The sequence below is a fragment of the Lissotriton helveticus genome, chromosome 8 (genome assembly GCF_964261635.1).
Source record: "Lissotriton helveticus chromosome 8, aLisHel1.1, whole genome shotgun sequence".
In the NCBI taxonomy this organism is placed as follows: Eukaryota; Metazoa; Chordata; class Amphibia; order Caudata; family Salamandridae; genus Lissotriton; species Lissotriton helveticus.
In genome coordinates, this window is record NC_136069.1 from 1015895383 (window position 1) to 1015915365 (window position 19983).

A 19983-nucleotide genomic window follows, 5' to 3' on the forward strand; every position below is an offset into this window, starting at 1 on the left:
GCTGAATCATCTTGACCTCAGGATCTGGAATCCTTTCCTCCTCTTTCCTGTCAGGATCTTGAGATCCTGCTCAACAAAACTAAATCTGGCTCCCCGCTAGATGTCTGTCCGCTAAAGATCCTTAAGCAGTGCAGAGAATCCCCAGCAGTGGAAGAATGCTGTAGTAAAACCTCTGCTAAAGAAGCCCTCTCTGGACCCTGGGGTATTAAAAAACTTTCGCCCCATCTCACTGCTCCCGGCTCCCGCGAAGATGTTAGAAGCCCATCTTAATAAACATCTGGCTGCATTTGTGGAGAGCTCGGGTTGTTTGGATCTTTCCCAGCATGGATTCAGGAGGGAACATAGCACCGAGTCTGCCCTCACCATAGTGCTTGACAACATCCGCACTAGGGTTGATGAGGGACAGACCTCCCTCCTGATCCTTCTTGATCTCACGGCTGCCTTCGATACCCTATCCCCCTCGGTGTTAACATCTCGACTGAGGGGGATTGGGGTTCGTGGGTCGGCCCTGGGACTCCTTTCCTCTTTTCTCGACCATAGAGAGCAAAGGGTGATGCTGGGATCGTTTCTATCTCCATCCCTGTCTGTGCAATGTGGGGTCCCTCAAGGGTCAGCGCTTAGTCCTACCCTTTTTAATATCTATGTGACCCCCCTTGCCAGACTTATTAGATCTTTTGGGATGGAGGTAGTTTCCTATGCGGACGACACCCAGATCCTAGTCTCTCTCTCCCAGTCAGTCACGTCGACTGCAGCCAATTTTAGATCTTGTATGGAGGCAGTCGGCCAGTGGATGATCCACAATTCACTGAAACTGAATGGGGAGAAGACGGAGGTGATGGTATTTGGAGGAAAGGAAAAGATCTGGTCTGATGAGTGGTGGCCGAACTCGCTGGGCGTCTGCCCCGATCCTACCTCCTCAGCAAAAAATCTGGGGGTTATGATTGACCCCAACCTTAGCATGTGCCAACAGGTCAACAGGACTATATCGACCTGTTGGGGGACTATCAACATCCTAAGGAAAATCAGGCACTATCTGTCACTCCAGGCAAGAAAGCAGCTTGCCGTCGCACTTCTGGGCTCCCGTCTGGACTATTGCAATGCGCTGTATGCAGGACTGATTAAGAGTCAGCTACAGCGCTTGCAGGTGGTCCAGAACGCGGCTGCGAGATTTGTTCTCGACTTACCCAAACGTGCCTCTGCCACTGAAGCCCGGAAGCAGCTCCACTGGCTCCCCGTTGAGGATCGTATCCTTTTTAAATCCATGTGTATGGTGTACAAGGCCTTAGCCAAAACCAGCCCTACAGGCATTGGATTGATCCTTTCTCAGTACAACCCTGGCAGGAATCTCCGTTCCACACATAAGCTTCTTCTTTCTGTGCCGCGTGTTAGGAAAACAAGATGGGGAGGCAAGGCCTTTTCTAATCTGGCCCCCCAATGGTGGAATGCTCTCCCTTTGGAAGTAAGGTCCCGCCCCACTCTACAAGCTTTTAGATCTGCTCTGAAGACCCACCTTTTCACACGTGCATACCTGTAGTGGTGCTCTGCAAACTTTCTGATCTGTTTTGATAGGCGCCTTGACACCTTCGGGTTTAGTTTGCGCAATACAAATTGCAAATAAATAAATAAATAAATAAAATGGCTTATGTGCATTCAATATCCTTACGGAATCAGGATCGAAAAGAACCCCTGCTGAGTCACGGTGTGTGCTTGATCCCAAACTCTTTACAATGCAGATAAGGCAACTCCCTTCCTACCTTAGCCTTGACCTCTGCAGATGTAACGCGGGACGTAGACTGCAGTGTGCATGTGGTCGCTATATCCAAACCCTGATGTACCAGGTGCAGTTGAGGCAGATGTCGGAAGCAAAGCCAAGGGAGTGGGCCCAGCCATGTCCAGTCGCGGACGGGTGCAGATGAGCCCACCCTTCGCCCGGGTTTTGTCGTGGCGAGGCCCGCGCACTTCCCGCACACATCCCGCGCTGCGGGAGCCCTGGTAAGTTTAAATGTGCCTCCTGGCATGAGTCAGGTGTGTCTGCGGCGTTCTTACCACAATGCAGGCTGGGAATTGAAGTTTGCCTGCCGCCCGGCCCAGGTGCGGCAACAGTAGTGGCGGATTTGCGGTATCATGGCAAAGACAGCAGCAGCAATCAAGTACAGGAGGTGAGGGACATCTATAATTGCCCCATTGATCGCTAGATTAAATTCAGCTGATCTGGTAACGTACTTGGGTGTCCCCTTCCTTCCTCTCTGTGGCTACCTCTCATGAATCTTTGCCCTCAGGAGAGAGGATTACTTCCACAGTACTGGAGTGCTGCTCATTGGCAATGGGCTGTAACTACCTGCTTCCCAAGTATATCATGGTGGTCAGGGACAGTAAAAAATGAAAAATTACCCTCACACCAAGGTAGAAAGCGCCCATAATGTGGGGGTCATTAGATGTTGTCAATTTTCAATAGAGTATTTGTTTTTGAAAAATAACTATTTTTGTGAATGTTTGTTGACCAGCCATCATGTTTGACAGAGCCATCTGTCAAAATATTCCTACTTTGAAAGAAGCCACCACAATTGAAGTTCTGCAGGGCTGGTGGGCATCTCTAAGTTTGTCAGGGGAGGTGAAGGCAGGGTGGCAGATGTAAGGTGCTCTGGCACCCTGTCTGGGTTTAATCTGTCTGCCATACCCTAAAGCAAGACCTCTGTCGAGAATGGATTAGTGGGTGAAAAACAATGGTTTCATTGCCAGTGGTTAGACTATTTATAAGCATTCATCCCATCATGTTTTGTGTGTCTGATAGCCAGTAGTATGCCTGAAAAGCTGAGACTGATGCAATATTCCAACCCCACTTCTGCCAATTTTGTGGATTCTAAAAAGAAGTACATTTGCATCCATTCAATAGGTACCTCATGGGTGCAGATTTGCTACTTTTTTGGTAAACCAATCACAATATATATATTTAAGTTGCTGAGCAAAGAAAAAGAAGTAGTTAAAATCTCTTTGTGAAATCAGAATGATGAAAAAACCAACACAGTGTTAGCAGAACCAACTCAGGGCCCCCAAACGCAACCACCAGGTTAAGAATCAGTTTAAGATGTCGCACCCCAAACACCCCCATGAAGCTAGACCCTGGTTATTTTTTGATTACTTTAAATTCAGCTTACAACCTTGATGGAGCATAGTACCATAGTGCTCTTTAGCCTCTCAGTGAAATAATATGAATTACTACAGAATTTGTTAATCAAATCCTGCCCATACTGCATGGGATACCATTCAACAGTGGCAGTTAATAAAACCCACACGGTTACGTTTCCAAAGATTCTTGTAGTTTTTTCTTAATACAGATATAGCTTTGTCTACTACATCTTTTGTAAATGCAAATACCGATTCTTCTAAAGCAATGAGATCACCAAGACCCTCTAAAAAGTAACTGTTTCAGACCTTGATGAATATGGCATTTCAGCATCTAATTTCAGACTTACTATTCACAATGAGAAGGTTTAAAGATGGGTGCAATCAAACAAACCAGAACAATTTTTATTTTGATTCGATAATCCAGACGTTTTTAAAATTGTTTGTTTTAATATAACATTTATTTTACGTCACATTCGAAAGTACAATACAAAAATATTTGTGAATCCAATACTTCCTTGCTACTTATATGCGGGGTGACCCTACTTTTAAAAATATTTGCAGAGATCCTTTGAAGAAGCAGATTGGAGTTACAAGATGAGTACTTATACTAGCGGCACAAAATGTTGAACTTGTTCACCTAAATTACCTCCATGTGTAAGACATACACTAATAAAATAAAAAAAATATTTATACATATACTAACATACTCAAATCTTATCTACAGAACTTTTCCCAAAAAATTATACTACTGAATTATATACTATCAAACCACTCACAAGACCTGTTCTTCCTGACCAAAACCTGTCTGACCCACTCACCGACCTCCATCATTGCCACAGCAATCTCCTGATAAAGGAATGCAAGACAAGACCAACAGACCCGAACGTTGAAATGGTATCATCTTCAAAGTATCCATTAAAAGGTCCACTACCTTGAAAAGCACCACCAGCAGCATGGAACACTTGACCTTCCAACATATCACCTTCAACTACACCTTGCGCTGCACCCTTGTCTGCCGCCTTATTTGCCATGTGTTAACTTCAGCAACACCATCACAGACTTCGCCGCCCAGTGATGTTCAACTTCAATGTCTTCATCCTCCTTGGTGACCTCAACTACCACATGGAGGACATCACTGATCTCAACACGAGCATCCTCCTTGATGCCCTGTCCAATCTCGGACTCACGCAGTGAATGGAAGTTCAAACACATGCGACTAGGCACCTACTGGACCCCATCTTCACCAGGTTCAACAGCATCACCATAGACAAGACCACACTAATCAAATGGGCTAACTACACCGCCATCCACTTCAGCATACCTATACCATATCACTGTAGAAACATCATGGCCATATCTTCATGGCACGACTCTAACAAGATCTTAGCAGCATCTTGTTCTTCCCAACTACTTACACACTGATTTGATTCAACAACAACCTTCCCAAATCTTATTCCAACTACAACACCTGGGTCACCAGCTGTGCAGATAGCCTGGCTCCTCTCAAAGCCAACAAAGCCCTGAAAACCAAACTGCAAACGAGCTGGTGCACAGAGGAACTCAGAGAAAAAACACTGTAAGCACCTTCAATGCAGATGGAGATAGCGTTAGAATGATACCAAGAAAAGCACCTCCAAATCCTCTATTGGGTGCTTCCATCAGAAAATTAGAACCACCAAACACTGTATACTCACTGACCATGTCAAGAACAGCACCAACAGCGCCAAGGAAATCTTCATCAGAGTGAAAGACTTCACCTCTCTGGCAGCAAGCTCCAACAGCATAACCCCTCTCAGGACCTCTGCAGCCAGCTGTCCCTATTCTTCAGCAAACGGAATCTAAATAGTTCATGAAGAATCAGGATCAGTTGGGTGATGTAGAGCTCACTCCCACTGGTGGGATTTGCTTGTATTCAGACAATTTGTAGCTTTGGAAGACCACAAAGTTCATGATTATCTTCAGTACATTGGAAAAGTCATTACTTGTTTGAACCGTGGCATGGGAACTAAAAGTCACAACCATAGGCATAATCATTGATCTAAGACAAATATTAATGTTGTGGCCAAAAATAGACGTTTAGCCACAGAATGGTCTAACCAAAAAACTGTTCATTTTGTCTTGCTGGTTTCCATATCAAGAATTCAAGAGATTCTCTGCATTCTTGATACATGCACTTCTCAAAAAGCTGATGTGAATCATGAATGATGTATTGATAAAATATTCCCAAAAATATATATCTAAGCATTCACAACATAGGACGTGATTCGAACAATGGTGATGGATATCCCATCCACCGAAATCTAAATCCCATAGGATATTATAGAATTTATATTTCAGTGGACGGGAAATCCGTCCCCATTGTGATGGAGTAACCCATCCACAGAAATTTAAATCAGGCCTTTAGTTTCTAGTTTTCTTTTGTTAATTGACATACTTTAATGGTTCCTTTAAACTTGTTGGATACTGACTTGGTCTGTAGAAAAGATGAATAATTTACCCATCTGTGTCAGCTATTTCTGTTCCACAACCTTATTAAACTTCAATTTGTGTCCCTTTTGAGACAACATAGGGGAAGGGGACCTCTCACATAAAGAGAGTACACATTGTGGTGACATTGTCACCAATGATTCAGGATGTGTCTCGCAATGTAAATTAACACATTGAATTTAAAAACTTCAGTAAAATATTTAATGCAGCAACTAAACTAGGTCTTCTATCATGCCTAGTATATTTAAACCTATACTTAAACCTTAATAAGCAACTTGGTATCTCAGTTCTTCCAAGACCACGTCTTTATCGTGTTAAATTATGTTGCTTTAGTGATAAAATCTCATTCTGTCCCATTGCCTAATGTTGTGTTTGCAACACTCAACCATTAGGATTGCTGAGAAATGTTGACAAGTACAGATTTAACTGAAAGCAATGCTGGTTTGACTACTGATTTTATAAAGCGATTTCTGTGTGTCCATAAATGTTTGGTGTGTGCCATCTTTGCTGACAGGGAGAGCGATAAGTCAAGACTGTCCATAAGCTGGGAGGGAGAGAGGTATTGACTTGCAGTCCTATACCCTCTCACTCAGAAAGCACTCCCAGTCTCTGGTACTTCCGCCCTCCTGGCCCACTTTTGTCCACATGTGACAGGATGAGTGAGAAAAGACCAAACTATTAAGGGACACTTACCCCACTCCTTCCAGGCAACTCATAGTCCACCCCCCAATTTTAGGTACCATTGGTGACCAAATTGGAGGAAATGGAAGAGGCAGAGTATGACTGCCTTATAGCTAATAGGAAGGGGACATTACTAGCCAAGCCAGCTCCTGCACCCAGTGAGTATTTTCAGTCCAATATCACTATTCTAATCGTTCAGCATGCTTCACTTCTTCATACAGTTGCAAATTAGAACAGGGAAAAGTAGGATTCATATATTAGTCAATACATCTGTAGGGATAGAGTTTTGGATGGTTCTACTATATTCACACTACCAGTCCAATTCCCTTCCTTCTGATCTACTGATGGCCCACTGTGACAGAAGGGGGAAGAAAGGGCAGGACTGTCAGTACATCAGACTTAAGAGAGATGGATTATCTTGCTCCCTTCCTTCCAGCACATTTACAGTCTTGCACTGCATTCTTCCCTTCAAGTCTGATGCCTGCCAATTGAGGTGGAAGATGTGCAAGCATGCATGACAAAGGGCTTGGAGATAAAGAGCTTGAGGGCTGGTGAGCTCTTTTCTTCCTTCTTTCCCTGATTGCTAACCAATACATAATTACTCTCAATGAACTTTTTCACTCAATGGGATTTGGGCTATGCTTTAAAAGGAAATTATTTTGGGGGCTTTTTCTCTGCTATTATCCTCATAACTACTCAAAAGACCTGCCCTTGTCTTCTGAATGCCCGAATAACTGTCTCTAAAACTGTTCATTGGGGTGAGATTTTTAATTTACCTGAATTATCACACGTGGATGTTTTATACAGGTTTACCTAGTTATTTCTGCCTTTTTTTTTACCTCCACAGCCATCCTCTTGATACTAATTTTCCTTCCTTTGTCATCCAGAGAGGGAAATATGTTTACTCTCTTGTCTTTAGAAAGTACAGATTGGACCCAATTGATGAGGATTTTAATGTGGCTTACTCGTGTAGAACTTCTGCATTCCAGGAGTCAACTTGGCTTTAGACAGGGATACTCCAGAATTAATCCTGAATTTTCACGGGTAAACCAAGAGTACTGTACTGTACTTTAAGAGTTAGTAAGGCTTATTCGTAAATACGTTTTGTGAATCTGAACTTTTGAGCCTAATTCACAAACTGCACTTTGTGGTATGTTTTGTAGCCTTACAACATGTAATACAAAGTGTTTTTCACAAACTACATGTAGAGTTTACCTGTACTGATGTGTGTGGAGTTTTCTGCCCTGACTGCAGAGTCTCAGCACACATAAGTATACATTTTAGTAGTAAATATGGGAGGTACTTTAGGGAGTGGGTGGAAAAAGGGTCAGATTTACTACAAAAGGGATTAGTGAAGAATAAGAGGTGGTTAGGAAAGAACAAAGAGGGGTTTAGAGAGGGACGTCACCCATCCACGCAAGAGTTAGAATCTTTATTTACACAGGGGGTGGAGTCATGTAACTATCACCTTTGTTGTAAATTTACTCTCAGATTTTGAGAGTACTGAAAGGTGGTAAACTTACTACAAAGCATAAGTGACTCAAAAGTGTAAGTTACCTTTGTGAATCAGGCTCTTTGTGTTCTGTCTATCTCTTTGGAGTTGCAGTATTCCCTTTAATAACATAAATACTTCTTGTCCGGTATCATTCAAATGACATTTGAAAATTCAATACTACAGTAAGAGATGGCTTTGCTCATGGAAAAATGCAGCAACAACCGTTACTCCTGGATCCTATCAGCTAGATTCTTAGAAAGTTAACAGAACTCAGGTAGGGAAGCATTTGTAACCTTTGGAAGTGAATCACATAATCTCACTTCGTATCATTTTGTACTGTCGAGATTCATCAGGTTTTAACTAAACTCAAATAATGCAATATTGCCTATGGCTAGCTACATTCATAACTCTTTATAATTCTGCTCTTTAGTACCTGCCAAAATAAGGGCTGAGTAAGTGATACTGTCAACTACCCAACATTGAACCATAAACTACCAAAATATATTATCAGGTACTTCTGCAATCATTGCCCCTTACTATACGTGCTACTACAAAATACTCTCTCCATACAATGCTTTGCTATAAATTATCATAATTGTTGCTTTGCTACATTAAAGACACCACTATTTTAATTAAGGATTCCTTCCTATATCGTTTTAAAATATGTATTTTTCCATTTGCATCACGAATATCTTCCACATGAAGAGCATCCTTATTAGGTTCACATTCTGTGTAAAGCAAATACGAATATTCGACATGCATCCACCAGGACATAATTTCAAAATCAGATTGCATGTAGAGATTCTAATCTGAATTGAAAATTGTCTTCCTCCCTTCTACCTCTTCATTAACTGTAAGTGACTTGCATCTATACCTGTAAATTATGAGGATACAACTCCTAAAATTCATAGTCCACTACAATTCAGCTCTGCCTAGAAATGTTACCGGAAGGACAAATGGACAGAAGAACATAAGTAAGAGCCGTTTCTTTATGTACTGCTTTGTAGTTAGCTGTTCACCTTCCTGGTTTGTTCACATTCATTCTGGTTCTCTAGATATCAGTGGTGTTGCCCAATATTTGTAATACAAATTATGAAAATGTACTTAATGATATCTAGAGTTTTTCCAAGAGTTGTGACTTAATCTTGTAATACTCTTGTAATCCAGACGTGAGCCAGTAGTCCTGAAATTCATGAATATGCCCTCAGTAATACGAATATGTCCCACTTACTCATGCACCAATCTCTGTAAATTGGGAATAGTAAAGACATTGGGTGTGCTGAATAGGATTCCTTAAACCAGGTTTAACAGGAATGGCTTCATGATTTGGATAGTTGTGCCTTCACCTGTTGAAGCAATAGCTTTGAAACAATAAGATTTTTATTTGTAACATAAAGTTAATTAGGTAGACTCCATCAAGTGAAGTAACTGTTCAAAGTTTTTAGAACCACGGAAAGAGATTTTACGCCCCATTTTAAAAAAAATACACTATACATAACAGACTATCTGCAAGTGTCCTCCTAACAGAAATTATGAATTTAGATATTGCTTGTGCTTTGGGGAGATTTATGCAAAAAGTTAAACAAAATTTGAATTGTGATTAGTCTAAGTCGCGTGTGTTCTATTTTAGTGAGATATAAGTCCTATACTGTTTTGAAGTTTTTATGAAAATTTTTTTTTTTTTTAAATTGTTTTTATGATGTTTTATCTGTTTAGGGACAATGGTCCAAATAAACTTACATTTTGAACTGAACTGAAGTGAAGTGATTGAAATTCTCACAAATCGGTGGTTTAGATACACTTCCTGATTTGATTGATGACTACTTGATGTATGACATCTAATTTATGGATCACTGACATAATATCGACTGACAGAATATCGACTAGCAAAAATATCGAGGAAAAAATATCTACAGGCAAAATATCTATCGAGTTTGTATCTACAAACAGGTAAGTACAAAAATATCGAGTACAAAATATTGTTTACAAAAATATAGTTTTAAAAAATATCGACTTTATTAAAAACAGTGTTAAGTTAAATGAAAATAAAAAATTAATTACTAAAATATACTTAAAAATACTTAAATTAACTTATAATAATTAAATAATTAATGAAAGTTATAAAAAAAATTACAATCATATTTGTTAAAACATATATATATATTAACATAATATAATTAAATAATATCCAATATTATTACCGTACGATAGCAGAAGTGTAAAAAATACTATTCCCACTCCACAGAGTGCAACTGTAGGGAAAGCGTTGGATAGCGTAGGGGTAAAAATTACTATTCCCACTCCAGTGGGTGCAACAGTGAGGAAAGCGTTGGATAGCGTAGGGGTAAAAATTACTATTCCCACTCAAGTGGGTGCAACAGTAGGGAAAGCGTTGGATAGCGTAGGGGTTAAAATTACTATTCCCACTCCAGTGAGTGCAACAGTAGGGAAAGTGTTGGATAGCGTAGGGGTAAAAATTACTATTCCCACTCCAGTGGGTGCAACAGTAGGGAAAGTGTTGGATAGCGTAGGGGTAAAAAATACTATTCCCACTCCAAAGAGTGCAACAGTAGGGAAAGCGTTGGATAGCATAGAGGTAAAAATTACTATTCCCACTCCAGTGGGTGCAACAGTAGGGAAAGCGTTGGATAGCGTAGGGGTAAAAATTACTATTCCCACTCCAAATAGTGCAACAGTAGGGAAAGCGTTGGATAGCGTAAGGGTTAAAATTACTATTCCCACCCCAAAGAGTGCAACAGTAGGGAAAGCGTTGGATAGCGTAGGGGTAAAAATTACTATTCCCACTCCAAAGAGTGCAACAGTAGGGAAAGCGTTGGATAGCGTAGGGGTTTAAATTACTATTCCCACTCCAAAGAGTGCAACAGTAGGGAAAGCGTTGAATAGCGTAGAGGTAAAAATTACTGTTCCCACTCCAGTGGGTGCAACAGTAGGGAAAGCGTTGGATAGCGTAGGGGTTAAAATTACTATTCCCACTCCAAAGAGTGTAACAGTAGGGAAAGTGTTGGATAGGGTAGGGGTATAAACTACTATTCCCACTCCAGTGAGTGCAACAGTAGGGAAAGCGTTGGATAGCGTAGGGGTAAAAATTACTATTCCCACTCCAGTAGGTGCAACAGTAGGGAAAGTGTTGGATAGCGTACGGGTAAAAATTACTATTCAAACTCCAAAGAGTGCAACAGTAGGGAAAGCGTTGGATAGCGTAGCAGTAAAAATTACTATTCCCACTCCAGTGGGTGCAGCAGTGAGGAAAGCGTTGGATAGCGTAGGGGTAAAAATTACTATTCCCACTCCAGTGAGTGTAACAGTAGGGAAAGCGTTGGATAGCGTAGAGGTAAACATTACTATTCCCACTCCAGAGAGTGCAACAGTAGGGAAATTAAATACTTCATATATTATTTCAATAAATATAAATTAATATCTATCAAAAATTAATCAAAAGTAATTACGAATTTAATATAATATAATAATTAATCAAGTAAAATTACCAATTAAATGTATTTATTACAATTATTTAACTATTAATACAAATTAATTACAAATTAACAATTAATAATTTAACATTTAAAAATTAATTTACAATAAATTCAAATTAAATACAATTAAATAAATTGTTTTATTTAATTAATTATAAATAAATTACTTCCCATCCTGTTCCCCTACAAACCCACAACAGAAAATAAATTATTAAATTAACATAATTAGCAATTAATCAAGTAATTTAAATTAATTGCCAATTAAAAGTTAATTAATTACCAAATATGAATTAATTAACAAATAATTAAAAATGAATAACAACAAATACGTTTACATATTTAATTAGTTATAATTAAATTACTTCCCACCCTATTCCCCTATAAACCCACAACCCGCTACAGAAAATAAATTAGTAAAATTAACATATTTAGCAATTAATCAATTAATTTAAATTAATTGCCAATTAAAAGTTAATTAATTACCAAATATAAATTAATTAACAAATAATTAAAAATGAATCACAATAAATACATTTACATATTTAATTAATTATAATTAAATTACTTCCCACCCTAGTCCCCTATAAACCCACAACCCGCTACAGAATTAAATTACGCAAAAATTAAACAATTAAAATTTCATTAATTAAAATTATTTATAACATAAATACACACTTTTCACACATATAATAACATAAAAACACTATAAAAAATTCAATATTATCAAAAATTCGATAATTTTATTAACCTATATTATATACTTCGATATTTTAACTGTCTATATTTTTAACATTCGATATGACATTACTTACCTTAAAAACGATATTTTTGATGTCTATATTCTGTCCAGTCGATATTTTGTCCATTCGATATTTAAAACTCGATATTGTGTCCAGTAGATATTTTGTAGTCGATATTTTGACTGTTCACCCTAATTTATCAATCAATCAGGGATTTATGTAGCGTAGCTAACCACCCATGAGGGTCCCGAGGCGCTGGAGTTGCTAGCCGCTTCGTGGTGATCAGTTCATTCGAATTTATAAGATTAAACTTGCTGTTATTAAAGTTTATGGGAAATACAGATATCTTTCTATTCACTGAGAAATGTGCACGAAATTGTATCAGCTTTCTGAAGGAGAAAAGAGCAGAAAGAAAATACTTTCTTTACATGGGTTTTACTTTTAAATGTTTTTATGCAGACATCATAAATGTTAGTTATTTTGTTGAAGTGCTACAAGATAACTAATAAATAAGGAAGTGCCATACAGTAACACTTTGAACGGCTATCTTTATAAATGTCTGCACGAATGTTCTTCTGGTTAGTGCTGAAATGAGAATGCATTTATTTGGCTAAAAAAAGAAAATTAGGGGCGTATTTACAAGTCCCTTGTGCCTCTGTTACGTCACTTTTTCTCATAATAATAGTGACGCACCGGCGGCACAAGGGGCTTGCATATAAGCCCCTTGGGGGCATATTATCAAGGAACGGCATTACAATTGTAGTCGCTTTAGCGGCAGGAAACTGCCGCTAGAGCGGCGATAATGACCTTGATAATATGCCCTTGTGAATTCCCATAAAAGCCCATGTTCTGGTGTGAACATGGGCTTCTATGGGAATTCTCAACGGTAATTTTAATGCCCTTCTTGATAATATGCCCTTAGTTCTTTATGTTCTGGATCTACGTGACAAATAGTGAGAATCAATGCTCACTGACCTCATTTTGAACCCTGTAGAATGTTTGCACCCCATTAGTCAACGACAGAAATAACCATGACTCCATGTGGCTATTCACCACAGTTTTTACACTAACTGTTCTCAGTATTTTATGACTCACAAACAACCTCATATGTAATATGAGAAAATTGCTACCTTCTGTATTATGAAGACTCCGGAGTGCATGGAAAATTATATACTGCATACACCATGGTTGAACAAAAGGTAACAGCAACAGAAATAAGGTGACATGGTCGACACAAATTGCTGCACATACAAAACTGTTAAATCTGCTCAACAATTAAATGTAATCTTAACATTACATTGTATCCGAGTAATACAGCACGCATCACGTTTAATAACATGAAAAATCTACTGTAGTTACATAAGAGTTGCACAGATGAGCCATGATGACTGTAGTTACATAAGAGTTGCACAGATGAGCCATGATGATTTTATAATTTCATAAAGTAAACAAATTTACTATGCGCATGCTTTGTAAATTTGCTGATGGCAACACAGTCTATGCCCTATGTTTGACGTGTACGCCTTTGCACATATCAGAAACACAAGGACAGAAGACAGGTGTGGGAGGAACAGGGAAGAGAACAGTGGATGACATTTGCATTACCGAACAAAATTTCAAGACAAAAAGTGTGATACAGAGAAACAATACAGGCAACAGAATGAGGCCAGGTAACGTGGAACAAGGTTAGTTAAATCCCAAAATATAAAATGTGAGAATGGTGCACAGGATAGTTGGTGAAAGAGCTGGCACACTAAATTAAAAATATGTACCGAAAGCAGGGATTATCCCTGAAACTCTGGAGAGTGGTAGACGTACTTAAAAAGTAACTATGATGAAATAATCTATATTAAAAAAATTATAATGGAATGTCGTTTCATGCAAATTGAATGGATGTTCACTGAAAGGCTTTTTAACATTTCAAAACGCCTGACCCCTATGCTGCATGATGGCTTTTTCAAATCAGCACATTCTCTTTGAAGCATGACATGGTTCAGGAAAATCATATTTCTAAGCCAGCTTTCGCAAGTTAAAGCAACAAAAGCTGTATTTAAATACAAATTTCTTACTTGAATTGTGTGTTTTCTATTTTTTTGATAAACAAGTTTTTATTGTTTTCTGAAAGCAACAAGAAGTCACATAATGAGTCCATAAAACACTCCATTTCGTGACATTTACATTAAGCATCGCAGCCATCAAATTATTCAACCTAGTATAAATGAAAGGAAAAGGCACAATAATTGTTACAGTCTTAATCTGATCCGGTGTCCACACCCAAAGCCCCAAGGAATTTATCCCATAGCTGTGCATGTTTAGCATAGGGTATTTAATCAATGAGGGGGGCTGTTTTTAGGCGTTGGGACTTGGGCAAGCCGCATAGAGTGTGGTGTAATTGTCAGCAAAGACTTGGGCAATGACCAGGGAGGAACAATGAACTTTTTCTTAGTGGTCCTCCACCACAGGAATAATCTGTCCTGTATGGGTCCGAGATGCCAACCAATGCAATAGTTTGCTATTCTTGCCCCCCAATTCATAGATATGGGTGGTAAAGGCCCACCAGATTTACTCTGCCACCTCGAGTTTGTGAGTTCTGATCTCTTTGTGAATCAAGATCAGCTCTCTGACAACGGACTCGCGAGGGTTATCGCATGTCAGTCCTTCCAACTAAAGAGCCCGTGTCTCATGCTGTGACATATGATGATGCTGTGCCCGCTCCTATCCCAGTAAAAGACTGTTGGCATATCCTCAAACAGTGGCCTTACATGCCGCCCACAGAGTACCCTTCGACTGGACAGTTCCTGAGTTAGTCTTTCTATTTTTTATGTAGCATTTTTCACACCCAAAAAATATTTTTTGTGAAATAATAGCTAATGAATATTATGATACAGATACACAGTACATCATACCTTAATAAGGTTTTGCTTGCATACAGTGGCGGAAGGCCTTTTTTTCAAGATGGCCTCTATGTTCACTAAATAGACACTACCACAGGTGGAATAATTCATCTAATAGTCAATCAATTGGCGGTAAGGAAGAAAAGCTTCCCTATCCTCATCTAAGGTTTGATTAACCATGCTTTAAAGCAGTGGCTGAAGGGGGTGACCCATTGCAATCAGTTGCAGAAAGGATGATCCAAAGCCCACTCTCTGTGAAGCATTTATAAAACTGTTGAGCCACACCTAAAAAGACAAACCCAATTTTAACCAGTGAACTCCAACACATAGTGAAGTGTAAGGTGATACTGAATCATTGGTATTTGTTAATCTATCTATTCTTAGTTTACATCACTATAGTCCAACAAACAAATATATTTATACCATGGATGCTGGCCACATCACCTGTTTCTGTTGTTGTTGAGAAGGCTACTATCACCTTTTGGCTCAGTGTTTAGAATCACTGAAATAGAGTTTTACAAGGACAGAGCCAACTGTAATCCAACTTGAGTAGTACAGTAAAGAAAGAAGAAGCTTACAAACATCTTGACAACTTTCATTAATCACTAGACAAATGCTTTCAGAAAGTTGCTGTTACTTTTCACTGCTACAAAATCAAAATGTGCTGCCATACTCACTGATATGCATCACATATTGCTTAACATTTATTTTACTTAGTGTGCACAAATTTAACATTGCTTTGAAAGTTCTTTTTAATTCATATGTACAACTAAAAGTCAAAATAATGCGCTTGCTCAGCATGGTATTGCAATAGGGTCAGAACTGTTTCATGATTCAATGCTCGCCCTTAAATTCGTTATCAGCATATATGTTTGATAACTCACAGTAAGTCAGTTATTACAATTACAAATCAGGCCAGGTGACTAATTTGTTACCCAGTGGTGTGGTTGTAATGGACTATTTTTGCCAATGTACCTATTGCCACAATCTACAGTTGAACGTTTGAAGAAATGCCACTATCATGACAATACAATTGCCACTTCCAAGTTTCGTCAATGTTACCAGAATTAATGTTCTACTCCACCCAGCATGAGCTCCAGTAAATGTTTAAGTACTGTTTACACAGAGTTGCTACAAAGAACCCAATATTCCGGATGCATGAGTAAAGTATTGCATGAATGGATTGTATTCTAACCTGTTCACATGTTCCCTACTAAACAAATCAGTGAAGTCTATCCTCACTCACATGCAGCATCTAAAATGGTGGGTATAGCTCAGTTTTTAAGAGCAATAACGCAGTGTACGCGCACAGTTTTAAAAACAGGTATATAATGTATCTAGAGTGGCAAATGAAGGAAACATCAACATTTCTTTAAATATAATTATAATGGCAGAACAGAGATTTATGATTTCATAATTGAGGCAAGGTAGGGGACTCACCAAGGAGGCTTAAGAATATCACTAACACATTATTCTCATATTGGGAAGTGTTGACACCAACTCCAATTACAAAAGTGAAAACTGCACCCCCTGACAGGAAATCCTTAGAATAGCTATAGTAGTCCATCAGCAAAGGCAACACCAAAGATTAATTGGGGTCTGCTGTGCCAAGCATGAGCAAGGAAAGTAGCGGAAGCCGCCTTCCACCCTTCATTGCAGGAGGTTCTCCTCTCATGTTTCCAGCCTGCCTGCCCCAGTGCTAGAGAGTGCCTCAAGTCCCCTCCCAACACCCGACTACGAAGAGCCTGACCAGACTGGAATGCATTTCCCAGCTGCCCAAGAGTCTGGGCCAGCTGGTAGTCAAGGGTGGGCCTGTCCGTGACCGTCAGAGTCAGGAGAATGCTGAGCTGGGCCACTCCTTTTTGCCTGACCCTAGCTTAAGATACTGTAACCTCCCTACCCTTGCTCCTGCACTGCCTGCTGTACCTGTCCTTGTGCTGCCTGCTGCCACTGCACTTCCTGCTGCCCCTGTCCCTGCACTAGCTGCTGTCCTTGTGCTGCCTGCTGCCACTGCACTTCCTGCTGCCCCTGTCCCTGCACTAGCTGCTGTCCTTGCGCTGCCTGCCGCCCCTGCACTAGCTGCATTGTCTGCGCTGCCTAAGGTCCCTTTCCTTGCGCTGCCTGCTGTCCATGCACTGCCTCTGCACTGCCTGCTGTCCATGTGCTGCCACTGTGCTGTCTGCTATCCCTAGGCTGCCAGCTGCGGCTGCGCTGCCTGCTGCCCCTGTCCCTACGATACCTACTGCTACTGCGCTGCTTCCTGTCCCTGTGCTGCCTCCTGTAATGCGCTGCCTGCTGTCTCGGCACTACCTGCTGTCCCTGTGCTGCCTGCTGCCCCAGCACCACCTGCTGTCCCTGTGCTGCCTGCTGCCCCAGCACCACCTGCTGTCCCTCCTCTGCCTACTGCAACTGTTGCTGTACTACCTGCTACCCCTGTCCCTGCACTGCCTTCTGTCCCTGCGCCACCTGCTGTCCCTGCACTGCCTGCTTGCCCCTGTGCTGCCTGCTGTTCCTGCGCTATCTGCTGCCCTTGCCCTATCTGCTGCCCCTGCCCTGCCTTATGTCCCTGCGCTGCCTGCGCTAGGACCACCTACCAGGACCACAAATAGAGGCCTCCGTACGACCACGCAGTGGACACGCACAGTGGGCAAGCTGCCAATGCACTGCCAGTTGGACATTTCCCAGCGCCAGGATCCCTGACCCTCTAGCCGCCCGACCGTACACTGCCAAGGAACTACTCTGGACCCCGAATGTCAAAACAGTTGCATCTCCTCTGCCCCATGATCCACCAAATGACCCTTCACCTGCAGACAATGCCACTTCTGTGACACTACCCACGAATGATCCTACACCATTCCTGCCCACAAGACCAAGACCACCCACAACCTCTCCATTGTATCCTGCTCAACGCCGCCTGCTCAGTATGCAAGCATGCCATGGAAATCTGGAGCACCATCACAACCCTCTCCATGGATGTTGCCTTCATCACCGAACCCCAACATCACCCCTGCCATTCCCAAAGAATACAAGATGATACACTGTGACCATGCCAACAAACAAGGTGAAAGCATTGCCATCATCCTCAAGGAAACCATCAGATTCACAATCACAAAAGACGACCCTAGAACTCTAATAGAATACCTTAACTTCCTACTAGAAACACATGCGTAGAACACAATAAGAGGCAACCTCGACAACAGAACCCGGGACTCCATGCAAAATTATGCAGTGTGATCGACAATCTTATTGACCTCCCCTAGCACTCGATTCTCATCACTACATCCTAGTGAGCAACCCCAACTTCCACATCTACAACCCCAACAACGCCAATGCCATCACTATCATGGAGAACCTGAACAACATTGTCCTTACCCAACTGGTCAGGGAACCCATGCACAAAGCCAGACACACACTTGACCCCATTTTCAGCTCAAGTGCCATATTCAAATTCAGCCACACCACAGAACACACTTGGACTAACCACACCGTCATCACTTTACCATCACTGACACCCATCACACCATCACCAGGCATCAGATCTCCTCCCACCGCAGCTCGAGCAAGCTCACCGACACTCAGTTGTCACAGGCCTTTACCACCTCCCAACCTGAGGCCTCAACAGACCTCAATGAGGCTGTCCAGTACTTTGCTTCCATGATCATGGACAATGCTGACAGAGTCGCCAACTGTAACCTACAAAATCCAACAAGAGCCAAAAACATGCCAGCTGGTACACCCCAGGACTCAGGACCACCAAGTGCACCACCACCAACTGGAGAATGATGGTGTACCACCAAGAACCCCGCCGACAGAGCAGCTCACAAAACACCCCCAGTAACTATCACCAGCACATCAAGTCAGAAAAGCAGCCATCACCACCTGCATGGACTTTGCAGCCAACCAGACAAAAGGAACTCTTCAAAATAGTTAAAGAGTTCCCTCACCCCACAGCCATAGAGAACATCATCCACCCTTCCCAGGAACTCTGCGACAATCTCTCAGACTACTTCCACTGCAAGATCACCAACGTCAACATCAATTTCAACATTCATCCAGCCACTCTCATCCCCAATGACCTCAACCAACCAGCGAACACCAGCCAAACTATTACCACTTGGTCACCACTCACTGCCCTGACCACTTCAGCTATCATGTCTTCCATCCACTCCGGAGCCCCCACTACTCTTACAACGGGCCAATGAACCCATTCAACACGGAACTCACCAGCATCCTCAACACCTCCATCTCCACAGCAACCTTCCCGGACCGATGGAATGATGCAGACGTCAGACCCCTCCTAAAGAAAGCCCCTGCTGACCCCAACGATCTAAAAATTATCGTCCGCTCCCCCTGCTCCTCTACCCGGCCAAAGTTCTCAAAAAAGCCAACATCCAGTAGCTCTCCAAATTCCTGGCACAAAACAACCTACTGGACACCTCTCAATCAGGATTCCTTACCAACCACAGCACTGAAAACATGCTGATTGCTGCCACAGATGACATCAGAACACTTCTTGACTGTGGAGATACTGTGGCCCTGATCCTCCTTGACCTCTTTGCAGTTTTTGACACAGTCTCCCACAACACCATCTTCAACAGACTAAACAACATAGACATACAGCAAGATGCCCTCAGGTGGATCTCCTCCTTCCTTGCAGGACACACACAGAGCATCCGACTACCTTCCTTTACATCTGCACCCAAAAACATCATATGGGGAATACCACAAGGATCTCTCAGCCCCACCTTGTTCTACATATACATGACCCTACATGATCTGTCATCAGATCCCTCGGATTCAACATAATCTCCTACACCGATGATACTCAACTGATCCTCTTGCGCACTGAGGACCCCTCCCACGCCAAGACTAGCTTTTACAATGCCATGACCAGCGTAGCCAAATTGATGCAAGACATCTGCCTCCAACTCAACTCCAACAAAAATGAAGTACTGAGCTACAGGAAAAACTTCTCTGCATGAGACCACAGCTGGTGGCCTGCAGAACTCAGACCCACATCCGACCACAAATGTAACCTCTGCATCATCCTTGACAGCCAAGTGACC

General features: G+C 41.4%; 1 protein-coding gene across 2 annotated transcripts in view; it reads right to left on the reverse strand.

Moving 5' to 3' along the window:
- CNKSR2 (connector enhancer of kinase suppressor of Ras 2) overlaps positions 1-19983 on the reverse strand; it is a 1535139-nt gene that overhangs the window by 710939 nt on the left and 804217 nt on the right. The window lies entirely within an intron of this gene.